Below are 6,000 nucleotides of genomic sequence, written 5' to 3' on the forward strand. Positions count from 1 at the left end.
TTGTTAGAGATGTTTCACCAAGTCTTTAACCAACAATGATTTATTTATATCTTGTATTTTTACTTCGTTCTGTTCTGTTTATTTATACTGATGCTTTTTTCTTGGATGTTTAACCTTTCATCGTCAACATCGCGTCATTTATTTTGTTATGTAGTTTTCGAATTAATCAATTTTGTAAAGGACTGGTTAAACGATTTTGAAAACTATTTGTGATGTGTGTTTTATTATATTTCAGCGGTTATTTTCCATGGATTTCGAAAACATCCCAAACATTCAAACCATGCGAATTTCTAGTTTTCAATTCTCAAATTTGCAACATTGCGACTATGAGTCGAGAGCGATATAAATAAATGACCATTGGTCTTGTAGTTCGCTTGCACTCACCAGAACAGTTAAAAATGTATTGGTAATCTGTAATTTAGGCGTAATCCGCGATATATCAGGCATTCAGTGTCCACAGCGAACTTTGTTCTTCGTAGCATGTAACATTAGCAAATAATTGATCAAAATGGACTTGATTTTGGTCAGTGTCAACTTTTAATGAAACTGTCCTTAACGATAGTTCTAGAATGATATATCTTCGAAAGATTGATCAGCTTTATTTGTCAGTAGGAGTTAAATCTGGAGACACACGTTAAGTTACGTTTTGACACGAATGCTTTAGCAGTTGATGACGTTGATGACGTCATTAAGTCGACGACCGCGGATAAGCTCGAGTTAGACATGAGCAAAAAACTGTTGCCAATCTTGACACACGCCTCAACGAAATCTTATAAATATTATATTGATAAGAAATATTTTTATACATAAATCATTATTTAGAATCATCGATGATGTATTAACTGATTCTCAGTGAACAGGATTATGAACGATCCCTTCTAAGGCAAGAGTGCATGATCCCTAGAAGACGGCCAAAGTCTGTTATAGCCCACTTTTTTATCGACAGCTCTCCGTCAACGACCATCGTGCCAAATATCATTCCAAATCAATGTATATCCCAATTGCAATAACGCCAAATTCGGTATAGCACAAAATTCGTAATAGAGCCAAGTTGTTCTTGGTCCAAATCGTGGCGTTATGGGGTATTCATATACACTTTAACAAAGTCTTGTATCCGAGAGTGCGGAATATGGGAATTTCTGGTTCAAAAACTGTGAACTGGAAAAACTGGAGTGACGAGTGAGAGTTTAGTTCAGTTCCATGCGCGATAGGAACGGAAACTAATTGAAAGAGCGTCGTCTCAGGTGCGAGTGAGCGTGAATTTTAAACGATCATTAATTAGAGATAGTGCAGTTCAGGCAGTCAGTCGACGTTAAAATCACTCGCGTGACCTGAGTTTTAAATTTCTCAGATTTTAAAATCAAGTTAGTGCACACGTAACTCATCCGTTGAAAATTGGGTCGAGAACATAGTCTTTTTATCTGTGCCCGATTATCTTTTATTCCAAAGGTTAGAAAACCCAGTTTGTATGTCAAAGGTATCTTCAACAGAATTAAGCTTTTAGCTTTGGCTTTTTGACAAGCGGGTAACTCCCTATCCGTGGAAAAACGGTAGATTTTCATCGAAAATCTAATATCTAAAATCTTAAATTGTCATGCGGTGGATTTTATCGAATAAATTCTTATATATTGAACAAGTTTCTGACGCGTAATTAAATCTTATGCGAGGATAAATGATTTCACAAATATAATCAATTCTGATGGGCACAAAACAAACAAATAAATGACATAGGGACAACACGTATACGAGCTTATTGGATGTCATCAAATAATCCACCATCTGTTAACCATAACATCCGTGTGTGGTCAGTGTCTGGTCAGCTAGCTGGACTTAAACTGGAGTGTCAGGTCAGCTAGGCTTTCACTATTGGGTCAGCTAAGGCTATCTATTTACCAGATATTCGTATCCAAAATCATCCCAGAAAATTGATTTGATTTTTTTAGTATCATTTCCGGGATCATTAAAAGATGTTCAACCGAGACACCAAGGTTCCGGATCATAAGTTCTTGAACTGTATACAATCATCACTGACAAATATATGAAATGAATCGATTTATAGTCCATGATGAAACCGAGTTCTAGTTTGATTCGTATTTTCTCGTTCAACACCAAACTGAGTCTGAAATCCGCAAATAAACTGAATTATCACCAGTGATGATGATAACAATAATATTTCATTTATCATATAGTATATAATATGTAGTATATGATATGTAATACGTAAATTTGCCAATTTGACAACATAATTGAAAGGACATCCCCGAGCGTACAGACTGTTCCATTAATATAAACTAAGGTGGATGCCCTGTATAGGAGGAAAACGATACAATAAACAACGCAGTTAGAAATAATGACACAAATAAAGCAGAAAAACCCGCAGATACAATGAAGTTATAATCAATGTCTCATACGAAATATCAGCACGAAGAAATCTTAATGTATTCATTTCAGTTATTCAAGAATAAGTGTTAATTCCTCAGCCTCTCGGCTTTTATCACCTCTATGTCGATATTTTTGCTCGCGTTTATCTATTTTTCGACTCTCCCCGGAGAAACGCGGGATAAACTCATATCGTCGTATCTGATAGACTCCTGCCGGCGGGAATATAATAAGTGTCTGATTGGTTAGTGTAATCCCGCAGTTAAGCACTTTTGTCTTGATGATTTGGGTTTTATAATAAACGCAATGTCGATATAAGACCCTTACTGAGACATAACTATTAAACAATACGCATAGAAATGAGTGTTTTATAAGTTATTTACAGCACTATTCGTCGATATCATATTAGATATACGCACTAGAGAATGTGATGGGTACATATTAATCATTGCTGGTTGTAAACCCTGGACAAATACCAGACAGGGAGAGACACAGATTTCCGCTGATTTTCTGACGATTTGTTTGACCACATTTCGAAGCAAAGAACAAGCGGTTTATGTCGTTAACTTTATTTACTATCATTGGAAAATATGCATCGTTTCTCTATTTCCTGAGGTCAGTTACACAGAGAAGGCATTGCAGGCATAGAACAAACAGCCTTAGTCCATAATGGTTCCAACCAATATAACAACTTGAGACCAGTCTAAGCTCATTTTGGTTCTATAACCAATCTAACAACTTAAGACCAGTCTAAACTCATGTTGGTTCTATAACCAATCTAACAACTTAAGACCAGTCTAAGCTCATTTTGGATCTATAAACAATCTAATAAGACTAAGACCAGTTTAAGCTCATTTTGGCTCTATAACCAATCTAACAACTTAAGACCAGTCTAAGCTCATTTGAATTCTGCAGCTAATCTAACTTATGAATTTTGGACTCGAGTAACTTGACCCATTTACATGAGCACAATATATACAGGGATATATTGTATAGGCATTTATACGTGTGACGTCACACCCCCCGGGCGTCTAGTGAGCCAGGCGCAGGTGAACAATACATCGTGACGTCATAACAAGATCCAACTATGAAAATATTTGATTTTCGAGCGAAAATATGTTTGACACTCGAAGGGGGAAAAATCTCAGTGAAGCATATTATATTTCATGTTTCATGATTAACACATCATGTCAATTCTACGTGAACAACTCTGTTTACGCAAATTAAATCTTTAATGGAATTTCCGGCAAAATGCAGCTCACAAAATAACAGAATGTTTTAGAACAAGCTACAACGAACCAGATATTAACGATCTGAATAATCGACACTGTTTGTAGGCAAGGAAACACCGAGCTGGCAAATGTTTTTGTGGCTCCTAAAAAACGAAACTGATGTTCACGTGGCACTGACTATCACAATAGAAGGTGTTGCTTTTAGTTGCTTTTACGTTTGTTGTTCGCAGAAATGTTTTCTCCGGGATCAAAAATCGAATTGTGTAATTTCACTGCGCGCCTCCATGAATAAATATAGTTATAATAAATTAGCTGCTATCGTCAGTTCGGATATCTGCTCTTCGTACAAAGCATATTTCAGTGAAGGTACAATTCTTCGTGGTTTTGCGTTGAAGTGCAACAGCGATAAGAAAAAAGAAGCTTTTCGTCGAGGTTCCTGATTAAAAAATACCCATAGCCTATAGATAATCGAGATATTTGGCCGACAACCTGCAGTGTTTCTCTCTCAAACAGTTTACGAGTTGATGTTGCCTCATCAAACAGTGGTTTACGAATTAAAACAATAATTCAAGCCTGAAACACACAGTTACAATAAACATTACAAACCCGCTGGCACTTTATGTGCAATTACTCAACGCTTCCGATATTTTCTACGTAGTAAATTTAAAGGAAAAAGTTGTATTTTGTTTCTCCACCGCGGAAATTACTTCACAAAAGTGCGCGTCTTAAATTACGCACAACGACAAGTGACACCTGTCGACCGTGTCTCAAAACTGACTGGCCAGACACAGTTCAAGGTCAATCCGTTATAATGAGCTAACAAAAAATATTATTGTTGAAGTATTTGATCAGATGAAAGAAGATTCGATTTGGCCCTAGATGACACAGACGCAACAAACCGTAAAATGACAGAAATGTATCGTACCCGCTGTAACAAATTATCGAAATAGCCGAATGTGATCGATCCCGTAATTATGAACAAAAATAATCATAAATATTTATCAAATTCTTAAATTAAATTCAAAAAACGATCATTCTGATAGTAGCCTTAACCAAACTTAAACCCAGTATTGTATATAGTGTACTGTTTCAATATACGTAGAAATTTGTCTTGAAAAAGTTTCACCCTGAAGTCGTTTGACTAAACGATAGTAGAAAAATTACACCGTTTGTTTATCTTATGGTTATTAAAAAATTCTATAAACGTATATATGATATGTCTATATATATTCATATTGAATGTACTGTAATAATAGGCTACATCAGTTGAATAAAGCGAGGTTCCGGTATCCGTTACCCTGCGTGAACTTGTTCGTAAGAATTCACAGTTGCTGCTTCGGAAAACATTTTGTTTAAAGGCAAAATTCATCAAACTGTTAACCGCAATTATCGCGATACTAATAGTTCTTCTCACACATCGGCTGCCAGGTGCTTGAACCTAAATGTCAGTTCGTGCTGCTTTATGTTTCTCGTGTTTTGAGATTACACGTATTGCATCTACCGAGAGATTTTGTTGGAATTATCAAACATTCTCCATTTTCTGAGAGAAGTTTATTCAACTGTCTGCTAGCGGAGGATTTTGATGTAAGTAAATCAGTTATAGTCGTTGAAAGATAATTCTGGGAATTGAACTTGAAAACAATGACACATGGATATATGAAATAGACCCTATAGTATATAGGGATATTGGTCATCGATATCGGGTCAAGATTACATGCAATATCAAATTCACGTAGGCTCCAAGCATCGATCCACAGTGCATTAGAAACAAGAAGATTACGAAATCTGCGCTCGACAAAGTTGTTTAAAAGATTATCGATATTCGTAGACATGAATTTGAAATATAAAACCAGTGTCTGTCTCTACTGTAATATTGACGTATTCAAGAATTATCAAAGCAACGAACGACATCGTGTTTACAGTTTTACAGTTTGAGAATTAATTAATGGGTAACGTTAATGGTTTGTAGCTATATAGGATGATAGAGCGATAGTAAGATCGCATGTGAGATCACGTTTGACGCAGTCGTGATACGGTTTTTTTATCAGCATCATTAATGATGATGGTCTCTCATTTTGTTGCTGTGTGAACCTCGTTTATTATCATGTCGTTGTCAGTATGATCCGTCTCTACTCGACTTTGTCAAAACATTCTAACCCGTTTCAAATGTCACCATCAGATCACCTTTATAGTTTACACACCCCATCAACATTACTACGAACTGACCTATCTATCATCTATCATACGCGAGGGTAATCTATGAAATTGAAGTAACACTTAGTGGTCAGGCGTCTACGTCGTGATAAGGAACCATAATTACTTGCATGTCAGCTCAGTATCAATAGCTATGATGAGACGTGTCAATGGTAATTAACAGCAATTGGTCACG

Source organism: Tubulanus polymorphus, chromosome 2 (genome assembly GCF_964204645.1).
Source record: "Tubulanus polymorphus chromosome 2, tnTubPoly1.2, whole genome shotgun sequence".
Classification (NCBI taxonomy): domain Eukaryota; kingdom Metazoa; phylum Nemertea; class Palaeonemertea; order Tubulaniformes; family Tubulanidae; genus Tubulanus; species Tubulanus polymorphus.